This window comes from Kogia breviceps, chromosome 4 (genome assembly GCF_026419965.1).
Source record: "Kogia breviceps isolate mKogBre1 chromosome 4, mKogBre1 haplotype 1, whole genome shotgun sequence".
Lineage (NCBI taxonomy): Eukaryota > Metazoa > Chordata > Mammalia > Artiodactyla > Physeteridae > Kogia > Kogia breviceps.
The window spans coordinates 129000474-129023318 of record NC_081313.1 but is presented as its reverse complement, the minus strand read 5'-3'; the positions used below and the strand labels follow the sequence as shown (position 1 = coordinate 129023318).

The 22845-nt window shown below is 44.4% G+C and overlaps 1 long non-coding RNA gene across 1 annotated transcript in view; it reads right to left on the bottom strand.

Moving 5' to 3' along the window:
• Positions 1 to 18757: 18757 nt before the first annotated feature.
• LOC136794172 (uncharacterized) overlaps positions 18758 to 22845 on the bottom strand; it is a 46862-nt gene continuing 42774 nt past the window's right edge. Inside the window, exon 4 of the long non-coding RNA XR_010840550.1 lies at positions 18758 to 21765. This is a non-coding gene — a long non-coding RNA (uncharacterized lncRNA). The remainder of the gene's footprint in view (positions 21766 to 22845) is intronic.

Sequence of the window (22845 nt, the reverse complement as noted above, 5' to 3'; positions counted from 1 at the left end):
TCTTTCGCTCTGTGACTTACTGCAAGGTGCGTGATGAACTCTAGCCTCACCGATGGTGCTGTTGATGGCATTGTTTCCTTTTGTTCCTTGGCTAACATTCCATCTGTACAGGTCCCTGTTCTTCTTTGTCCACTCATCTGTTGATGGACTTTCTGCTTGCTTCCATGTCCTGGCTATTGTAATACTCCTGCAATGCAGATTTGCCTGCCTGTGTCTTTCCACTTCTGTCTTCTTTCTTCGGTTATAGGCCCACGAGTGGGCCTGCTGGATCATATCGTAACTCAGTGTTTACCTTGTAAAGGCACCTCCATTCTGTTCCCATTAGTGCCTCTTACCAGGTGAAGTCCTGTGGCGAGCATTGCCCTCTGAGGAAGGCGCCACTAAGACCCTCATAAGCCTCAGGGCCCGACTGTACTCTCCTTGGTATGCATCCTGGACTTTATGGTAGGAACATACAAAAGGAGATGGTCTTTGGCCAAATCGCTCCAGGGACCTGCTCAGTTACTGGGAGTCCCTGGTTGTTCCCTAAAGCTAGGAAAAGCAACCCTGGAGGGGAAATTGGTGCCTTTGAGGGAGAAGCCGAGCAGCCAACCAGCCAGCTGATGCTGATAAGGTGTGACTAAGCCGAGAAGCCAACCAACCAGCTGATGCCGATAAGGCGTGACGAAGCAAATTCCCTGCTTTAGGGGTATATATATGGCTGTGCTTTGTTATTAAACTTGCCTTGCGACCGTCAGTTGCTTGTGCCCTTCTGATCCCATACCTTGGTGCGTTCAGTTCCCTACCCCCTCTCGTCGGTTGTTGCTACACTTTGAGGACCCGCCGCGGCTGGCGGCAAAGTCCCACTTAACCTAGAGGGTATGCACTTCTCCACAACCCCTTCAGCATGAATTGTTGGTAGTTTTGTTGCTGATGGTTCTTCTGACTGGTGTGAGCCGATACCTCTGTGGTTGGATTTGCATGCGTCTCATAAAGCCTTGAAATTGAGCTTTCAGGGATGTCCTTTTTTCTTCAAACTGTGTGTGTAGCTTACCTCATCACATTCTTTTCTTGAAGTGTGTGCCACCTTTTGAAATATTTTGGCCACTACCTCCCTCAAGACATTTTGAGGGCAGGTTTCATTGACAGCCCTCCAGGACTTGTGCACATGAAGTGACCATTAGCACGGGTTTTCAAGCTGCCGGTGCAGGTAACGGCCAGGGGGCTGCAGCATTTCTGCGTTTCGCACTCTGGTAACTAGTGAAGCAGACCTTCCTGCCAGTGGTGTTCCTCGGTTATCAATGACGGTGGAATGTGTCTGGAGAAACCCCCCAAGGCTGATGTCTCCTTACTTATATCTGTTTTTAAAATGGAATTTCTCCTTTTCACTGGAGCACTCTTCCACTGTGTCCATGGACCACTTCTCCTTTCTGCATTCCTCTGTGGCTGGACATTTTCATTGCTTCCAAGTGTTGGCTACGGTAAACATTGCTGGATTGCAGGATTGCCAGCCCGTGTCTTTTTTGATTCTCATCCTCTCAGGCGATAGACCCAGCAGTGGGTGTGCTTGATTGAACGGTCGCTCAATGTTGACCCTTTCCAGGCAACTCCACTGTGTTTTCCTTAGGGGCTCTTACCACGACCCACTTAGAACCGAGGGTACGCATTTCTTCACCACCCCTTCAGCATTTCTTGTTTGCAGAAGTTTCGCTGATGGCCATGCTGAGTGGTGTGACATGATAGGTTTCTGTAACGTGTATTTTCGTGTCTAATAATTCCTAAGGTTCAGCATTTTTCCACGCCTTTTTTTATTCTGTTAAACAAAAACAGAAAAAAAAAACCCGTGAGTACAATAAACCTCTTGAAATTGTCTCCTTGGAAGGTTGCCCTCTTTTGACTTTTTTGGTCGATTTTCGACCCCAGGATTTTTTTTGGAGGGCAGGTGTCATTTACAAGCCTGCAATGTGTGTGAATATTGAGTGACCATTAGCACTGACTTTAAAGCTGCTGCTGTGGGAAACGGCCACAAGGCGTCAGCATTGCTACATTCCCACATGTGGTTACTAGGGCAGCAGAGCCCTTCTGGAAGTCCTGTTCCCAGGTTGTCCATTAGAATGGAATGTGCCAGGAAAAAAACCCAGAAGTTTATGTCACATTACTTCTTGTTTGCTCTTTTAATTTTTTTAAATCGGGGTAATGATTAGAATATTGTTGGTCCTAGATGTACCGAATCTGGTTCATTTGTACGTTATATATATATATATATATATATATATATATATATATATATATATATATATATATATATATATATATATTCTTCTACAGATCCTCTTCCCATGTAAATTTTTGCAGAGTGTTCTGGTGACCTCCGTTGCTATATGGTCGGTCTGTTTGATATATATATTTAATATGTATTTGTACACATATGGTGACACTAATCTTAATTTATCCATTCCCCCCACCTTTCATTTTACATAAGCTTAGTTTGTTTTCTAAGTGTGTGAGTGTCTTTCTTTGTGGAAATATGTTCATTTGTGTCAGCTGTTAGATAACGCCGATACGTGATGTCATACGGTATGTCTTTTGCTTTCCGACTTAACTCATGTTCTGTGATGATCTCTAGGCTCATCTCGGGTGCCTCAAAGAGCAGTGTTTCCTTGTTTTCCATGGCGCATAGTCCACTGTGTCCACGGACCAGCTCTTCTTATCCATTCATCTGTTGATGGACATTTGGGTTGCTTCGGTGTCTTGGCTACTGTGAAAACTCGTGGAGTGCAGCTCTTGCAGCCTGTCTTCTCAGGTGAGAGGCTCAGCTGTGGGTGTTCTGGATGGAAGGGTGGCTCAATTTTTAATTGAAAACGCAGCTCCTTTCTGTTCTCATTATTGGCTGTTACAACTAGACATGTCCTCCGCAGACAGAGGGAACAGAGTTCTCTAAAACCCCTTCAGCATTTATTGTTTGTAGTCTTTTGGCTGACGGTAGTTAACTTGGGTGAGCTGAAAGCTTTTTGTAGGTTAGAGGAGTCTGATGATTCCTGATGTTGAGCTTTTCTCCATTTTCCTTTTTTTGATAAAGAGTGAGGAAAACTTACCTCTACCACACTATCTCTTTGACACATTTGCCTGCTTTGAATTTTTTTGGCCACTGCCGAGCTCAGGACATTTTTTTTTTGAGGGCAGGTGTCTTTTAGAGGCCTGAGTCCTTGTGAATGTTAAGTGACCCATAGCTATGCGTTTGAAGCCGCTCTTGCGGGAAACGGCCACAAGGCGGCAGCATTTCTCCATTTCCAACTCTGGGTTTTCCTGCAACAGAGGCTTCCTGGAAATTGTGTTCCTACGCTGCAAATGAGAGTGCAGTGTGCCAGGGCAAAGCCCCAAGAGCTTATATCTCCTTACTTCTTGTGTGTTTTTAAAAATTTAATTGTTATCTAGTATCACAGCCAATTGGATAAAAATGTGGTGTGTGTTCTAGGTGTACAGCATCTGGTTCATCACATGTATGTATCGATCTATTCATCTTTGGATCCTTTCCCGTGTAGGTTATTACAGAGTGTTGAGTCGACCTCTCTTGGTATTCCTTAGGTATTTTGTGATTATATATTTCATATGTATCAGTACATGTCTGTAAACCGCCATATCCAAATTCATACATTCCTTACACCTTTCCACTTGGTTAAGCATAGTTGGTTTTCTGGATCTATGCACGGCCTTCTCTTGGAAATGACTTCATAGGTATCAATGTTGAAGTAACAACTATAAGTGATGTCATAGGACATTTATATTTGGGTTTCTTTCGTACTTCCTTTTGGGTGGGTATCTCTAGATCCTTCTACGGTGGTGCCAGCGGCACTGTTGCATGCTTTTCCGTGGCTCATATTCCATTGTGCACATGGGCCCCTTCTTCTTGGTGCATTGTTCTGTTGATGGACATTTGGGTTTCTTCCAAGTCTTGGCGATGGTACATGCTGCTGCAGTGCAGGATGGCCAGCCTGTGTCTTTTTGATTTTGGTCTACTCGGGAGACAGGCCCTTCAGTGGGCCTACCCGATTACATGTTAGCTCAATTTTTACCTTTCAACGCACCTCCACGGTGTTCTCACTACTAGCTGTTCCCAGGTTACGTCCCAGCGGCAGCTAGAGGGCACAGAGTTCTCTAAAACACCTTGAGCGTTTATTCTTTGTAGACTCTGTGGCTGATGATCATTCTGACGACTGTGGGTGCACGTTTTAGTCGACTGGATTTGCATGGCTTTAATTAATTCCTGATGTTGAGCATTTTTCCATGCCCTTTTATTTATCACAAGAGAAAGAAAGCAAGAGAAGACAAAATGTGCGCAACATATGCCTCTTGAAATTGTCGTTTTGAAATGTGCACGTCTTTTGAGGTTTTTTTCCTCGATGGACGACCCAAGAATTGCTTTTGAGGGCAGGTGTCATTTATAGGCCTGCAATGATTTTGGATATCAAGTGACCATTAGCACTGGGTTTAAAGCTGCTGTTTTGAGAAACGGCCACAAGGCGGCAGCAGGTCTCCTTTACCAAACCTGGTTACTCGGGCAACAGAGCCTCCGTGGAAGTCGTATTCTCCGTTGTCAATTAGAATGGACTGTGCCAGGAAAAAGCCCCTTAAGTTTGTGTCTCACGACTGACTTGTTCGTTTTTTAATTCAATGTTTATTTTTTCTCACAGCAGGTTTGATTACAATGTTTTGCTTGTTGTAGGTGTGAAAGAGGTGGCTCTTTTACACATAAACATGTATCTAGTCTTCTTTGGATCCTTTTCCCATGTAGCTTATGACACAATGTTGAGTACTCTTCTCTTGGTATTCCGTAGGCCTTTGGTGATTTTGTATTTCCCCTGTGTTGGTATCTCTCTCTTAAACCCAATTTCCTAATGTACACAATTCTCACACCTGTCCATGGGTGAACCATAAATCTGTTTATTGCATCTGTGATTGCCTTTCTCTGTGCAAATATCTTCAGTGATATCAATTTTTAGGGAACACCTATAAGTGATATCGTAGGATATGTCTCTTTCGCTCTGTGACTTACTGCAAGGTGCGTGATGAACTCTAGCCTCACCGATGGTGCTGTTGATGGCATTGTTTCCTTTTGTTCCTTGGCTAACATTCCATCTGTACAGGTCCCTGTTCTTCTTTGTCCACTCATCTGTTGATGGACTTTCTGCTTGCTTCCATGTCCTGGCTATTGTAATACTCCTGCAATGCAGATTTGCCTGCCTGTGTCTTTCCACTTCTGTCTTCTTTCTTCGGTTATAGGCCCACGAGTGGGCCTGCTGGATCATATCGTAACTCAGTGTTTACCTTGTAAAGGCACCTCCATTCTGTTCCCATTAGTGCCTCTTACCAGGTGAAGTCCTGTGGCGAGCATTGCCCTCTGAGGAAGGCGCCACTAAGACCCTCATAAGCCTCAGGGCCCGACTGTACTCTCCTTGGTATGCATCCTGGACTTTATGGTAGGAACATACAAAAGGAGATGGTCTTTGGCCAAATCGCTCCAGGGACCTGCTCAGTTACTGGGAGTCCCTGGTTGTTCCCTAAAGCTAGGAAAAGCAACCCTGGAGGGGAAATTGGTGCCTTTGAGGGAGAAGCCGAGCAGCCAACCAGCCAGCTGATGCTGATAAGGTGTGACTAAGCCGAGAAGCCAACCAACCAGCTGATGCCGATAAGGCGTGACGAAGCAAATTCCCTGCTTTAGGGGTATATATATGGCTGTGCTTTGTTATTAAACTTGCCTTGCGACCGTCAGTTGCTTGTGCCCTTCTGATCCCATACCTTGGTGCGTTCAGTTCCCTACCCCCTCTCGTCGGTTGTTGCTACACTTTGAGGACCCGCCGCGGCTGGCGGCAAAGTCCCACTTAACCTAGAGGGTATGCACTTCTCCACAACCCCTTCAGCATGAATTGTTGGTAGTTTTGTTGCTGATGGTTCTTCTGACTGGTGTGAGCCGATACCTCTGTGGTTGGATTTGCATGCGTCTCATAAAGCCTTGAAATTGAGCTTTCAGGGATGTCCTTTTTTCTTCAAACTGTGTGTGTAGCTTACCTCATCACATTCTTTTCTTGAAGTGTGTGCCACCTTTTGAAATATTTTGGCCACTACCTCCCTCAAGACATTTTGAGGGCAGGTTTCATTGACAGCCCTCCAGGACTTGTGCACATGAAGTGACCATTAGCACGGGTTTTCAAGCTGCCGGTGCAGGTAACGGCCAGGGGGCTGCAGCATTTCTGCGTTTCGCACTCTGGTAACTAGTGAAGCAGACCTTCCTGCCAGTGGTGTTCCTCGGTTATCAATGACGGTGGAATGTGTCTGGAGAAACCCCCCAAGGCTGATGTCTCCTTACTTATATCTGTTTTTAAAATGGAATTTCTCCTTTTCACTGGAGCACTCTTCCACTGTGTCCATGGACCACTTCTCCTTTCTGCATTCCTCTGTGGCTGGACATTTTCATTGCTTCCAAGTGTTGGCTACGGTAAACATTGCTGGATTGCAGGATTGCCAGCCCGTGTCTTTTTTGATTCTCATCCTCTCAGGCGATAGACCCAGCAGTGGGTGTGCTTGATTGAACGGTCGCTCAATGTTGACCCTTTCCAGGCAACTCCACTGTGTTTTCCTTAGGGGCTCTTACCACGACCCACTTAGAACCGAGGGTACACATTTCTTCACCACCCCTTCAGCATTTCTTGTTTGCAGAAGTTTCGCTGATGGCCATGCTGAGTGGTGTGACATGATAGGTTTCTGTAACGTGTATTTTCGTGTCTAATAATTCCTAAGGTTCAGCATTTTTCCACGCCTTTTTTTATTCTGTTAAACAAAAACAGAAAAAAAAAACCCGTGAGTACAATAAACCTCTTGAAATTGTCTCCTTGGAAGGTTGCCCTCTTTTGACTTTTTTGGTCGATTTTCGACCCCAGGATTTTTTTTGGAGGGCAGGTGTCATTTACAAGCCTGCAATGTGTGTGAATATTGAGTGACCATTAGCACTGACTTTAAAGCTGCTGCTGTGGGAAACGGCCACAAGGCGTCAGCATTGCTACATTCCCACATGTGGTTACTAGGGCAGCAGAGCCCTTCTGGAAGTCCTGTTCCCAGGTTGTCCATTAGAATGGAATGTGCCAGGAAAAAAACCCAGAAGTTTATGTCACATTACTTCTTGTTTGCTCTTTTAATTTTTTTAAATCGGGGTAATGATTAGAATATTGTTGGTCCTAGATGTACCGAATCTGGTTCATTTGTACGTTATATATATATATATATATATATATATATATATATATATATATTCTTCTACAGATCCTCTTCCCATGTAAATTTTTGCAGAGTGTTCTGGTGACCTCCGTTGCTATATGGTCGGTCTGTTTGATATATATATTTAATATGTATTTGTACACATATGGTGACACTAATCTTAATTTATCCATTCCCCCCACCTTTCATTTTACATAAGCTTAGTTTGTTTTCTAAGTGTGTGAGTGTCTTTCTTTGTGGAAATATGTTCATTTGTGTCAGCTGTTAGATAACGCCGATACGTGATGTCATACGGTATGTCTTTTGCTTTCCGACTTAACTCATGTTCTGTGATGATCTCTAGGCTCATCTCGGGTGCCTCAAAGAGCAGTGTTTCCTTGTTTTCCATGGCGCATAGTCCACTGTGTCCACGGACCAGCTCTTCTTATCCATTCATCTGTTGATGGACATTTGGGTTGCTTCGGTGTCTTGGCTACTGTGAAAACTCGTGGAGTGCAGCTCTTGCAGCCTGTCTTCTCAGGTGAGAGGCTCAGCTGTGGGTGTTCTGGATGGAAGGGTGGCTCAATTTTTAATTGAAAACGCAGCTCCTTTCTGTTCTCGTTATTGGCTGTTACAACTAGACATGTCCTCCGCAGACAGAGGGAACAGAGTTCTCTAAAACCCCTTCAGCATTTATTGTTTGTAGTCTTTTGGCTGACGGTAGTTAACTTGGGTGAGCTGAAAGCTTTTTGTAGGTTAGAGGAGTCTGATGATTCCTGATGTTGAGCTTTTCTCCATTTTCCTTTTTTTGATAAAGAGTGAGGAAAACTTACCTCTACCACACTATCTCTTTGACACATTTGCCTGCTTTGAATTTTTTTGGCCACTGCCGAGCTCAGGACATTTTTTTTTTGAGGGCAGGTGTCTTTTAGAGGCCTGAGTCCTTGTGAATGTTAAGTGACCCATAGCTATGCGTTTGAAGCCGCTCTTGCGGGAAACGGCCACAAGGCGGCAGCATTTCTCCATTTCCAACTCTGGGTTTTCCTGCAACAGAGGCTTCCTGGAAATTGTGTTCCTACGCTGCAAATGAGAGTGCAGTGTGCCAGGGCAAAGCCCCAAGAGCTTATATCTCCTTACTTCTTGTGTGTTTTTAAAAATTTAATTGTTATCTAGTATCACAGCCAATTGGATAAAAATGTGGTGTGTGTTCTAGGTGTACAGCATCTGGTTCATCACATGTATGTATCGATCTATTCATCTTTGGATCCTTTCCCGTGTAGGTTATTACAGAGTGTTGAGTCGACCTCTCTTGGTATTCCTTAGGTATTTTGTGATTATATATTTCATATGTATCAGTACATGTCTGTAAACCGCCATATCCAAATTCATACATTCCTTACACCTTTCCACTTGGTTAAGCATAGTTGGTTTTCTGGATCTATGCACGGCCTTCTCTTGGAAATGACTTCATAGGTATCAATGTTGAAGTAACAACTATAAGTGATGTCATAGGATATTTATATTTGGGTTTCTTTCGTACTTCCTTTTGGGTGGGTATCTCTAGATCCTTCTACGGTGGTGCCAGCGGCACTGTTGCATGCTTTTCCGTGGCTCATATTCCATTGTGCACATGGGCCCCTTCTTCTTGGTGCATTGTTCTGTTGATGGACATTTGGGTTTCTTCCAAGTCTTGGCGATGGTACATGCTGCTGCAGTGCAGGATGGCCAGCCTGTGTCTTTTTGATTTTGGTCTACTCGGGAGACAGGCCCTTCAGTGGGCCTACCCGATTACATGTTAGCTCAATTTTTACCTTTCAACGCACCTCCACGGTGTTCTCACTACTAGCTGTTCCCAGGTTACGTCCCAGCGGCAGCTAGAGGGCACAGAGTTCTCTAAAACACCTTGAGCGTTTATTCTTTGTAGACTCTGTGGCTGATGATCATTCTGACGACTGTGGGTGCACGTTTTAGTCGACTGGATTTGCATGGCTTTAATTAATTCCTGATGTTGAGCATTTTTCCATGCCCTTTTATTTATCACAAGAGAAAGAAAGCAAGAGAAGACAAAATGTGCGCAACATATGCCTCTTGAAATTGTCGTTTTGAAATGTGCACGTCTTTTGAGGTTTTTTTCCTCGATGGACGACCCAAGAATTGCTTTTGAGGGCAGGTGTCATTTATAGGCCTGCAATGATTTTGGATATCAAGTGACCATTAGCACTGGGTTTAAAGCTGCTGTTTTGAGAAACGGCCACAAGGCGGCAGCAGGTCTCCTTTACCAAACCTGGTTACTCGGGCAACAGAGCCTCCGTGGAAGTCGTATTCTCCGTTGTCAATTAGAATGGACTGTGCCAGGAAAAAGCCCCTTAAGTTTGTGTCTCACGACTGACTTGTTCGTTTTTTAATTCAATGTTTATTTTTTCTCACAGCAAGTTTGATTACAATGTTTTGCTTGTTGTAGGTGTGAAAGAGGTGGCTCTTTTACACATAAACATGTATCTAGTCTTCTTTGGATCCTTTTCCCATGTAGCTTATGACACAATGTTGAGTACTCTTCTCTTGGTATTCCGTAGGCCTTTGGTGATTTTGTATTTCCCCTGTGTTGGTATCTCTCTCTTAAACCCAATTTCCTAATGTACACAATTCTCACACCTGTCCATGGGTGAACCATAAATCTGTTTATTGCATCTGTGATTGCCTTTCTCTGTGGAAATATCTTCAGTGATATCAATTTTTAGGGAACACCTATAAGTGATATCGTAGGATATGTCTCTTTCGCTCTGTGACTTACTGCAAGGTGCGTGATGAACTCTAGCCTCACCGATGGTGCTGTTGATGGCATTGTTTCCTTTTGTTCCTTGGCTAACATTCCATCTGTACAGGTCCCTGTTCTTCTTTGTCCACTCATCTGTTGATGGACTTTCTGCTTGCTTCCATGTCCTGGCTATTGTAATACTCCTGCAATGCAGATTTGCCTGCCTGTGTCTTTCCACTTCTGTCTTCTTTCTTCGGTTATAGGCCCACGAGTGGGCCTGCTGGATCATATCGTAACTCAGTGTTTACCTTGTAAAGGCACCTCCATTCTGTTCCCATTAGTGCCTCTTACCAGGTGAAGTCCTGTGGCGAGCATTGCCCTCTGAGGAAGGCGCCACTAAGACCCTCATAAGCCTCAGGGCCCGACTGTACTCTCCTTGGTATGCATCCTGGACTTTATGGTAGGAACATACAAAAGGAGATGGTCTTTGGCCAAATCGCTCCAGGGACCTGCTCAGTTACTGGGAGTCCCTGGTTGTTCCCTAAAGCTAGGAAAAGCAACCCTGGAGGGGAAATTGGTGCCTTTGAGGGAGAAGCCGAGCAGCCAACCAGCCAGCTGATGCTGATAAGGTGTGACTAAGCCGAGAAGCCAACCAACCAGCTGATGCCGATAAGGCGTGACGAAGCAAATTCCCTGCTTTAGGGGTATATATATGGCTGTGCTTTGTTATTAAACTTGCCTTGCGACCGTCAGTTGCTTGTGCCCTTCTGATCCCATACCTTGGTGCGTTCAGTTCCCTACCCCCTCTCGTCGGTTGTTGCTACACTTTGAGGACCCGCCGCGGCTGGCGGCAAAGTCCCACTTAACCTAGAGGGTATGCACTTCTCCACAACCCCTTCAGCATGAATTGTTGGTAGTTTTGTTGCTGATGGTTCTTCTGACTGGTGTGAGCCGATACCTCTGTGGTTGGATTTGCATGCGTCTCATAAAGCCTTGAAATTGAGCTTTCAGGGATGTCCTTTTTTCTTCAAACTGTGTGTGTAGCTTACCTCATCACATTCTTTTCTTGAAGTGTGTGCCACCTTTTGAAATATTTTGGCCACTACCTCCCTCAAGACATTTTGAGGGCAGGTTTCATTGACAGCCCTCCAGGACTTGTGCACATGAAGTGACCATTAGCACGGGTTTTCAAGCTGCCGGTGCAGGTAACGGCCAGGGGGCTGCAGCATTTCTGCGTTTCGCACTCTGGTAACTAGTGAAGCAGACCTTCCTGCCAGTGGTGTTCCTCGGTTATCAATGACGGTGGAATGTGTCTGGAGAAACCCCCCAAGGCTGATGTCTCCTTACTTATATCTGTTTTTAAAATGGAATTTCTCCTTTTCACTGGAGCACTCTTCCACTGTGTCCATGGACCACTTCTCCTTTCTGCATTCCTCTGTGGCTGGACATTTTCATTGCTTCCAAGTGTTGGCTACGGTAAACATTGCTGGATTGCAGGATTGCCAGCCCGTGTCTTTTTTGATTCTCATCCTCTCAGGCGATAGACCCAGCAGTGGGTGTGCTTGATTGAACGGTCGCTCAATGTTGACCCTTTCCAGGCAACTCCACTGTGTTTTCCTTAGGGGCTCTTACCACGACCCACTTAGAACCGAGGGTACGCATTTCTTCACCACCCCTTCAGCATTTCTTGTTTGCAGAAGTTTCGCTGATGGCCATGCTGAGTGGTGTGACATGATAGGTTTCTGTAACGTGTATTTTCGTGTCTAATAATTCCTAAGGTTCAGCATTTTTCCACGCCTTTTTTTATTCTGTTAAACAAAAACAGAAAAAAAAAACCCGTGAGTACAATAAACCTCTTGAAATTGTCTCCTTGGAAGGTTGCCCTCTTTTGACTTTTTTGGTCGATTTTCGACCCCAGGATTTTTTTTGGAGGGCAGGTGTCATTTACAAGCCTGCAATGTGTGTGAATATTGAGTGACCATTAGCACTGACTTTAAAGCTGCTGCTGTGGGAAACGGCCACAAGGCGTCAGCATTGCTACATTCCCACATGTGGTTACTAGGGCAGCAGAGCCCTTCTGGAAGTCCTGTTCCCAGGTTGTCCATTAGAATGGAATGTGCCAGGAAAAAAACCCAGAAGTTTATGTCACATTACTTCTTGTTTGCTCTTTTAATTTTTTTAAATCGGGGTAATGATTAGAATATTGTTGGTCCTAGATGTACCGAATCTGGTTCATTTGTACGTTATATATATATATATATATATATATATATATATATATATATATATTCTTCTACAGATCCTCTTCCCATGTAAATTTTTGCAGAGTGTTCTGGTGACCTCCGTTGCTATATGGTCGGTCTGTTTGATATATATATTTAATATGTATTTGTACACATATGGTGACACTAATCTTAATTTATCCATTCCCCCCACCTTTCATTTTACATAAGCTTAGTTTGTTTTCTAAGTGTGTGAGTGTCTTTCTTTGTGGAAATATGTTCATTTGTGTCAGCTGTTAGATAACGCCGATACGTGATGTCATACGGTATGTCTTTTGCTTTCCGACTTAACTCATGTTCTGTGATGATCTCTAGGCTCATCTCGGGTGCCTCAAAGAGCAGTGTTTCCTTGTTTTCCATGGCGCATAGTCCACTGTGTCCACGGACCAGCTCTTCTTATCCATTCATCTGTTGATGGACATTTGGGTTGCTTCGGTGTCTTGGCTACTGTGAAAACTCGTGGAGTGCAGCTCTTGCAGCCTGTCTTCTCAGGTGAGAGGCTCAGCTGTGGGTGTTCTGGATGGAAGGGTGGCTCAATTTTTAATTGAAAACGCAGCTCCTTTCTGTTCTCATTATTGGCTGTTACAACTAGACATGTCCTCCGCAGACAGAGGGAACAGAGTTCTCTAAAACCCCTTCAGCATTTATTGTTTGTAGTCTTTTGGCTGACGGTAGTTAACTTGGGTGAGCTGAAAGCTTTTTGTAGGTTAGAGGAGTCTGATGATTCCTGATGTTGAGCTTTTCTCCATTTTCCTTTTTTTGATAAAGAGTGAGGAAAACTTACCTCTACCACACTATCTCTTTGACACATTTGCCTGCTTTGAATTTTTTTGGCCACTGCCGAGCTCAGGACATTTTTTTTTTGAGGGCAGGTGTCTTTTAGAGGCCTGAGTCCTTGTGAATGTTAAGTGACCCATAGCTATGCGTTTGAAGCCGCTCTTGCGGGAAACGGCCACAAGGCGGCAGCATTTCTCCATTTCCAACTCTGGGTTTTCCTGCAACAGAGGCTTCCTGGAAATTGTGTTCCTACGCTGCAAATGAGAGTGCAGTGTGCCAGGGCAAAGCCCCAAGAGCTTATATCTCCTTACTTCTTGTGTGTTTTTAAAAATTTAATTGTTATCTAGTATCACAGCCAATTGGATAAAAATGTGGTGTGTGTTCTAGGTGTACAGCATCTGGTTCATCACATGTATGTATCGATCTATTCATCTTTGGATCCTTTCCCGTGTAGGTTATTACAGAGTGTTGAGTCGACCTCTCTTGGTATTCCTTAGGTATTTTGTGATTATATATTTCATATGTATCAGTACATGTCTGTAAACCGCCATATCCAAATTCATACATTCCTTACACCTTTCCACTTGGTTAAGCATAGTTGGTTTTCTGGATCTATGCACGGCCTTCTCTTGGAAATGACTTCATAGGTATCAATGTTGAAGTAACAACTATAAGTGATGTCATAGGATATTTATATTTGGGTTTCTTTCGTACTTCCTTTTGGGTGGGTATCTCTAGATCCTTCTACGGTGGTGCCAGCGGCACTGTTGCATGCTTTTCCGTGGCTCATATTCCATTGTGCACATGGGCCCCTTCTTCTTGGTGCATTGTTCTGTTGATGGACATTTGGGTTTCTTCCAAGTCTTGGCGATGGTACATGCTGCTGCAGTGCAGGATGGCCAGCCTGTGTCTTTTTGATTTTGGTCTACTCGGGAGACAGGCCCTTCAGTGGGCCTACCCGATTACATGTTAGCTCAATTTTTACCTTTCAACGCACCTCCACGGTGTTCTCACTACTAGCTGTTCCCAGGTTACGTCCCAGCGGCAGCTAGAGGGCACAGAGTTCTCTAAAACACCTTGAGCGTTTATTCTTTGTAGACTCTGTGGCTGATGATCATTCTGACGACTGTGGGTGCACGTTTTAGTCGACTGGATTTGCATGGCTTTAATTAATTCCTGATGTTGAGCATTTTTCCATGCCCTTTTATTTATCACAAGAGAAAGAAAGCAAGAGAAGACAAAATGTGCGCAACATATGCCTCTTGAAATTGTCGTTTTGAAATGTGCACGTCTTTTGAGGTTTTTTTCCTCGATGGACGACCCAAGAATTGCTTTTGAGGGCAGGTGTCATTTATAGGCCTGCAATGATTTTGGATATCAAGTGACCATTAGCACTGGGTTTAAAGCTGCTGTTTTGAGAAACGGCCACAAGGCGGCAGCAGGTCTCCTTTACCAAACCTGGTTACTCGGGCAACAGAGCCTCCGTGGAAGTCGTATTCTCCGTTGTCAATTAGAATGGACTGTGCCAGGAAAAAGCCCCTTAAGTTTGTGTCTCACGACTGACTTGTTCGTTTTTTAATTCAATGTTTATTTTTTCTCACAGCAAGTTTGATTACAATGTTTTGCTTGTTGTAGGTGTGAAAGAGGTGGCTCTTTTACACATAAACATGTATCTAGTCTTCTTTGGATCCTTTTCCCATGTAGCTTATGACACAATGTTGAGTACTCTTCTCTTGGTATTCCGTAGGCCTTTGGTGATTTTGTATTTCCCCTGTGTTGGTATCTCTCTCTTAAACCCAATTTCCTAATGTACACAATTCTCACACCTGTCCATGGGTGAACCATAAATCTGTTTATTGCATCTGTGATTGCCTTTCTCTGTGCAAATATCTTCAGTGATATCAATTTTTAGGGAACACCTATAAGTGATATCGTAGGATATGTCTCTTTCGCTCTGTGACTTACTGCAAGGTGCGTGATGAACTCTAGCCTCACCGATGGTGCTGTTGATGGCATTGTTTCCTTTTGTTCCTTGGCTAACATTCCATCTGTACAGGTCCCTGTTCTTCTTTGTCCACTCATCTGTTGATGGACTTTCTGCTTGCTTCCATGTCCTGGCTATTGTAATACTCCTGCAATGCAGATTTGCCTGCCTGTGTCTTTCCACTTCTGTCTTCTTTCTTCGGTTATAGGCCCACGAGTGGGCCTGCTGGATCATATCGTAACTCAGTGTTTACCTTGTAAAGGCACCTCCATTCTGTTCCCATTAGTGCCTCTTACCAGGTGAAGTCCTGTGGCGAGCATTGCCCTCTGAGGAAGGCGCCACTAAGACCCTCATAAGCCTCAGGGCCCGACTGTACTCTCCTTGGTATGCATCCTGGACTTTATGGTAGGAACATACAAAAGGAGATGGTCTTTGGCCAAATCGCTCCAGGGACCTGCTCAGTTACTGGGAGTCCCTGGTTGTTCCCTAAAGCTAGGAAAAGCAACCCTGGAGGGGAAATTGGTGCCTTTGAGGGAGAAGCCGAGCAGCCAACCAGCCAGCTGATGCTGATAAGGTGTGACTAAGCCGAGAAGCCAACCAACCAGCTGATGCCGATAAGGCGTGACGAAGCAAATTCCCTGCTTTAGGGGTATATATATGGCTGTGCTTTGTTATTAAACTTGCCTTGCGACCGTCAGTTGCTTGTGCCCTTCTGATCCCATACCTTGGTGCGTTCAGTTCCCTACCCCCTCTCGTCGGTTGTTGCTACACTTTGAGGACCCGCCGCGGCTGGCGGCAAAGTCCCACTTAACCTAGAGGGTATGCACTTCTCCACAACCCCTTCAGCATGAATTGTTGGTAGTTTTGTTGCTGATGGTTCTTCTGACTGGTGTGAGCCGATACCTCTGTGGTTGGATTTGCATGCGTCTCATAAAGCCTTGAAATTGAGCTTTCAGGGATGTCCTTTTTTCTTCAAACTGTGTGTGTAGCTTACCTCATCACATTCTTTTCTTGAAGTGTGTGCCACCTTTTGAAATATTTTGGCCACTACCTCCCTCAAGACATTTTGAGGGCAGGTTTCATTGACAGCCCTCCAGGACTTGTGCACATGAAGTGACCATTAGCACGGGTTTTCAAGCTGCCGGTGCAGGTAACGGCCAGGGGGCTGCAGCATTTCTGCGTTTCGCACTCTGGTAACTAGTGAAGCAGACCTTCCTGCCAGTGGTGTTCCTCGGTTATCAATGACGGTGGAATGTGTCTGGAGAAACCCCCCAAGGCTGATGTCTCCTTACTTATATCTGTTTTTAAAATGGAATTTCTCCTTTTCACTGGAGCACTCTTCCACTGTGTCCATGGACCACTTCTCCTTTCTGCATTCCTCTGTGGCTGGACATTTTCATTGCTTCCAAGTGTTGGCTACGGTAAACATTGCTGGATTGCAGGATTGCCAGCCCGTGTCTTTTTTGATTCTCATCCTCTCAGGCGATAGACCCAGCAGTGGGTGTGCTTGATTGAACGGTCGCTCAATGTTGACCCTTTCCAGGCAACTCCACTGTGTTTTCCTTAGGGGCTCTTACCACGACCCACTTAGAACCGAGGGTACGCATTTCTTCACCACCCCTTCAGCATTTCTTGTTTGCAGAAGTTTCGCTGATGGCCATGCTGAGTGGTGTGACATGATAGGTTTCTGTAACGTGTATTTTCGTGTCTAATAATTCCTAAGGTTCAGCATTTTTCCACGCCTTTTTTTATTCTGTTAAACAAAAACAGAAAAAAAAAAACCCGTGAGTACAATAAACCTCTTGAAATTGTCTCCTTGGAAGGTTGCCCTCTTTTGACTTTTTTGGTCGATTTTCGACCCCAGGATTTTTTTTGGAGGGCAGGTGTCATTTACAAGCCTGCAATGTGTGTGAATATTGAGTGACCATTAGCACTGACTTTAAAGCTGCTGCTGTGGGAAACGGCCACAAGGCGTCAGCATTGCTACATTCCCACATGTGGTTACTAGGGCAGCAGAGCCCTTCTGGAAGTCCTGTTCCCAGGTTGTCCATTAGAATGGAATGTGCCAGGAAAAAAACCCAGAAGTTTATGTCACATTACTTCTTGTTTGCTCTTTTAATTTTTTTAAATCGGGGTAATGATTAGAATATTGTTGGTCCTAGATGTACCGAATCTGGTTCATTTGTACGTTATATATATATATATATATATATATATATATATATATATATATTCTTCTACAGATCCTCTTCCCATGTAAATTTTTGCAGAGTGTTCTGGTGACCTCCGTTGCTATATGGTCGGTCTGTTTGATATATATATTTAATATGTATTTGTACACATATGGTGACACTAATCTTAATTTATCCATTCCCCCCACCTTTCATTTTACATAAGCTTAGTTTGTTTTCTAAGTGTGTGAGTGTCTTTCTTTGTGGAAATATGTTCATTTGTGTCAGCTGTTAGATAACGCCGATACGTGATGTCATACGGTATGTCTTTTGCTTTCCGACTTAACTCATGTTCTGTGATGATCTCTAGGCTCATCTCGGGTGCCTCAAAGAGCAGTGTTTCCTTGTTTTCCATGGCGCATAGTCCACTGTGTCCACGGACCAGCTCTTCTTATCCATTCATCTGTTGATGGACATTTGGGTTGCTTCGGTGTCTTGGCTACTGTGAAAACTCGTGGAGTGCAGCTCTTGCAGCCTGTCTTCTCAGGTGAGAGGCTCAGCTGTGGGTGTTCTGGATGGAAGGGTGGCTCAATTTTTAATTGAAAACGCAGCTCCTTTCTGTTCTCGTTATTGGCTGTTACAACTAGACATGTCCTCCGCAGACAGAGGGAACAGAGTTCTCTAAAACCCCTTCAGCATTTATTGTTTGTAGTCTTTTGGCTGACGGTAGTTAACTTGGGTGAGCTGAAAGCTTTTTGTAGGTTAGAGGAGTCTGATGATTCCTGATGTTGAGCTTTTCTCCATTTTCCTTTTTTTGATAAAGAGTGAGGAAAACTTACCTCTACCACACTATCTCTTTGACACATTTGCCTGCTTTGAATTTTTTTGGCCACTGCCGAGCTCAGGACATTTTTTTTTTGAGGGCAGGTGTCTTTTAGAGGCCTGAGTCCTTGTGAATGTTAAGTGACCCATAGCTATGCGTTTGAAGCCGCTCTTGCGGGAAACGGCCACAAGGCGGCAGCATTTCTCCATTTCCAACTCTGGGTTTTCCTGCAACAGAGGCTTCCTGGAAATTGTGTTCCTACGCTGCAAATGAGAGTGCAGTGTGCCAGGGCAAAGCCCCAAGAGCTTATATCTCCTTACTTCTTGTGTGTTTTTAAAAATTTAATTGTTATCTAGTATCACAGCCAATTGGATAAAAATGTGGTGTGTGTTCTAGGTGTACAGCATCTGGTTCATCACATGTATGTATCGATCTATTCATCTTTGGATCCTTTCCCGTGTAGGTTATTACAGAGTGTTGAGTCGACCTCTCTTGGTATTCCTTAGGTATTTTGTGATTATATATTTCATATGTATCAGTACATGTCTGTAAACCGCCATATCCAAATTCATACATTCCTTACACCTTTCCACTTGGTTAAGCATAGTTGGTTTTCTGGATCTATGCACGGCCTTCTCTTGGAAATGACTTCATAGGTATCAATGTTGAAGTAACAACTATAAGTGATGTCATAGGATATTTATATTTGGGTTTCTTTCGTACTTCCTTTTGGGTGGGTATCTCTAGATCCTTCTACGGTGGTGCCAGCGGCACTGTTGCATGCTTTTCCGTGGCTCATATTCCATTGTGCACATGGGCCCCTTCTTCTTGGTGCATTGTTCTGTTGATGGACATTTGGGTTTCTTCCAAGTCTTGGCGATGGTACATGCTGCTGCAGTGCAGGATGGCCAGCCTGTGTCTTTTTGATTTTGGTCTACTCGGGAGACAGGCCCTTCAGTGGGCCTACCCGATTACATGTTAGCTCAATTTTTACCTTTCAACGCACCTCCACGGTGTTCTCACTACTAGCTGTTCCCAGGTTACGTCCCAGCGGCAGCTAGAGGGCACAGAGTTCTCTAAAACACCTTGAGCGTTTATTCTTTGTAGACTCTGTGGCTGATGATCATTCTGACGACTGTGGGTGCACGTTTTAGTCGACTGGATTTGCATGGCTTTAATTAATTCCTGATGTTGAGCATTTTTCCATGCCCTTTTATTTATCACAAGAGAAAGAAAGCAAGAGAAGACAAAATGTGCGCAACATATGCCTCTTGAAATTGTCGTTTTGAAATGTGCACGTCTTTTGAGGTTTTTTTCCTCGATGGACGACCCAAGAATTGCTTTTGAGGGCAGGTGTCATTTATAGGCCTGCAATGATTTTGGATATCAAGTGACCATTAGCACTGGGTTTAAAGCTGCTGTTTTGAGAAACGGCCACAAGGCGGCAGCAGGTCTCCTTTACCAAACCTGGTTACTCGGGCAACAGAGCCTCCGTGGAAGTCGTATTCTCCGTTGTCAATTAGAATGGACTGTGCCAGGAAAAAGCCCCTTAAGTTTGTGTCTCACGACTGACTTGTTCGTTTTTTAATTCAATGTTTATTTTTTCTCACAGCAGGTTTGATTACAATGTTTTGCTTGTTGTAGGTGTGAAAGAGGTGGCTCTTTTACACATAAACATGTATCTAGTCTTCTTTGGATCCTTTTCCCATGTAGCTTATGACACAATGTTGAGTACTCTTCTCTTGGTATTCCGTAGGCCTTTGGTGATTTTGTATTTCCCCTGTGTTGGTATCTCTCTCTTAAACCCAATTTCCTAATGTACACAATTCTCACACCTGTCCATGGGTGAACCATAAATCTGTTTATTGCATCTGTGATTGCCTTTCTCTGTGGAAATATCTTCAGTGATATCAATTTTTAGGGAACACCTATAAGTGATATCGTAGGATATGTCTCTTTCGCTCTGTGACTTACTGCAAGGTGCGTGATGAACTCTAGCCTCACCGATGGTGCTGTTGATGGCATTGTTTCCTTTTGTTCCTTGGCTAACATTCCATCTGTACAGGTCCCTGTTCTTCTTTGTCCACTCATCTGTTGATGGACTTTCTGCTTGCTTCCATGTCCTGGCTATTGTAATACTCCTGCAATGCAGATTTGCCTGCCTGTGTCTTTCCACTTCTGTCTTCTTTCTTCGGTTATAGGCCCACGAGTGGGCCTGCTGGATCATATCGTAACTCAGTGTTTACCTTGTAAAGGCACCTCCATTCTGTTCCCATTAGTGCCTCTTACCAGGTGAAGTCCTGTGGCGAGCATTGCCCTCTGAGGAAGGCGCCACTAAGACCCTCATAAGCCTCAGGGCCCGACTGTACTCTCCTTGGTATGCATCCTGGACTTTATGGTAGGAACATACAAAAGGAGATGGTCTTTGGCCAAATCGCTCCAGGGACCTGCTCAGTTACTGGGAGTCCCTGGTTGTTCCCTAAAGCTAGGAAAAGCAACCCTGGAGGGGAAATTGGTGCCTTTGAGGGAGAAGCCGAGCAGCCAACCAGCCAGCTGATGCTGATAAGGTGTGACTAAGCCGAGAAGCCAACCAACCAGCTGATGCCGATAAGGCGTGACGAAGCAAATTCCCTGCTTTAGGGGTATATATATGGCTGTGCTTTGTTATTAAACTTGCCTTGCGACCGTCAGTTGCTTGTGCCCTTCTGATCCCATACCTTGGTGCGTTCAGTTCCCTACCCCCTCTCGTCGGTTGTTGCTACACTTTGAGGACCCGCCGCGGCTGGCGGCAAAGTCCCACTTAACCTAGAGGGTATGCACTTCTCCACAACCCCTTCAGCATGAATTGTTGGTAGTTTTGTTGCTGATGGTTCTTCTGACTGGTGTGAGCCGATACCTCTGTGGTTGGATTTGCATGCGTCTCATAAAGCCTTGAAATTGAGCTTTCAGGGATGTCCTTTTTTCTTCAAACTGTGTGTGTAGCTTACCTCATCACATTCTTTTCTTGAAGTGTGTGCCACCTTTTGAAATATTTTGGCCACTACCTCCCTCAAGACATTTTGAGGGCAGGTTTCATTGACAGCCCTCCAGGACTTGTGCACATGAAGTGACCATTAGCACGGGTTTTCAAGCTGCCGGTGCAGGTAACGGCCAGGGGGCTGCAGCATTTCTGCGTTTCGCACTCTGGTAACTAGTGAAGCAGACCTTCCTGCCAGTGGTGTTCCTCGGTTATCAATGACGGTGGAATGTGTCTGGAGAAACCCCCCAAGGCTGATGTCTCCTTACTTATATCTGTTTTTAAAATGGAATTTCTCCTTTTCACTGGAGCACTCTTCCACTGTGTCCATGGACCACTTCTCCTTTCTGCATTCCTCTGTGGCTGGACATTTTCATTGCTTCCAAGTGTTGGCTACGGTAAACATTGCTGGATTGCAGGATTGCCAGCCCGTGTCTTTTTTGATTCTCATCCTCTCAGGCGATAGACCCAGCAGTGGGTGTGCTTGATTGAACGGTCGCTCAATGTTGACCCTTTCCAGGCAACTCCACTGTGTTTTCCTTAGGGGCTCTTACCACGACCCACTTAGAACCGAGGGTACACATTTCTTCACCACCCCTTCAGCATTTCTTGTTTGCAGAAGTTTCGCTGATGGCCATGCTGAGTGGTGTGACATGATAGGTTTCTGTAACGTGTATTTTCGTGTCTAATAATTCCTAAGGTTCAGCATTTTTCCACGCCTTTTTTTATTCTGTTAAACAAAAACAGAAAAAAAAAACCCGTGAGTACAATAAACCTCTTGAAATTGTCTCCTTGGAAGGTTGCCCTCTTTTGACTTTTTTGGTCGATTTTCGACCCCAGGATTTTTTTTGGAGGGCAGGTGTCATTTACAAGCCTGCAATGTGTGTGAATATTGAGTGACCATTAGCACTGACTTTAAAGCTGCTGCTGTGGGAAACGGCCACAAGGCGTCAGCATTGCTACATTCCCACATGTGGTTACTAGGGCAGCAGAGCCCTTCTGGAAGTCCTGTTCCCAGGTTGTCCATTAGAATGGAATGTGCCAGGAAAAAAACCCAGAAGTTTATGTCACATTACTTCTTGTTTGCTCTTTTAATTTTTTTAAATCGGGGTAATGATTAGAATATTGTTGGTCCTAGATGTACCGAATCTGGTTCATTTGTACGTTATATATATATATATATATATATATATATATATATATATTCTTCTACAGATCCTCTTCCCATGTAAATTTTTGCAGAGTGTTCTGGTGACCTCCGTTGCTATATGGTCGGTCTGTTTGATATATATATTTAATATGTATTTGTACACATATGGTGACACTAATCTTAATTTATCCATTCCCCCCACCTTTCATTTTACATAAGCTTAGTTTGTTTTCTAAGTGTGTGAGTGTCTTTCTTTGTGGAAATATGTTCATTTGTGTCAGCTGTTAGATAACGCCGATACGTGATGTCATACGGTATGTCTTTTGCTTTCCGACTTAACTCATGTTCTGTGATGATCTCTAGGCTCATCTCGGGTGCCTCAAAGAGCAGTGTTTCCTTGTTTTCCATGGCGCATAGTCCACTGTGTCCACGGACCAGCTCTTCTTATCCATTCATCTGTTGATGGACATTTGGGTTGCTTCGGTGTCTTGGCTACTGTGAAAACTCGTGGAGTGCAGCTCTTGCAGCCTGTCTTCTCAGGTGAGAGGCTCAGCTGTGGGTGTTCTGGATGGAAGGGTGGCTCAATTTTTAATTGAAAACGCAGCTCCTTTCTGTTCTCGTTATTGGCTGTTACAACTAGACATGTCCTCCGCAGACAGA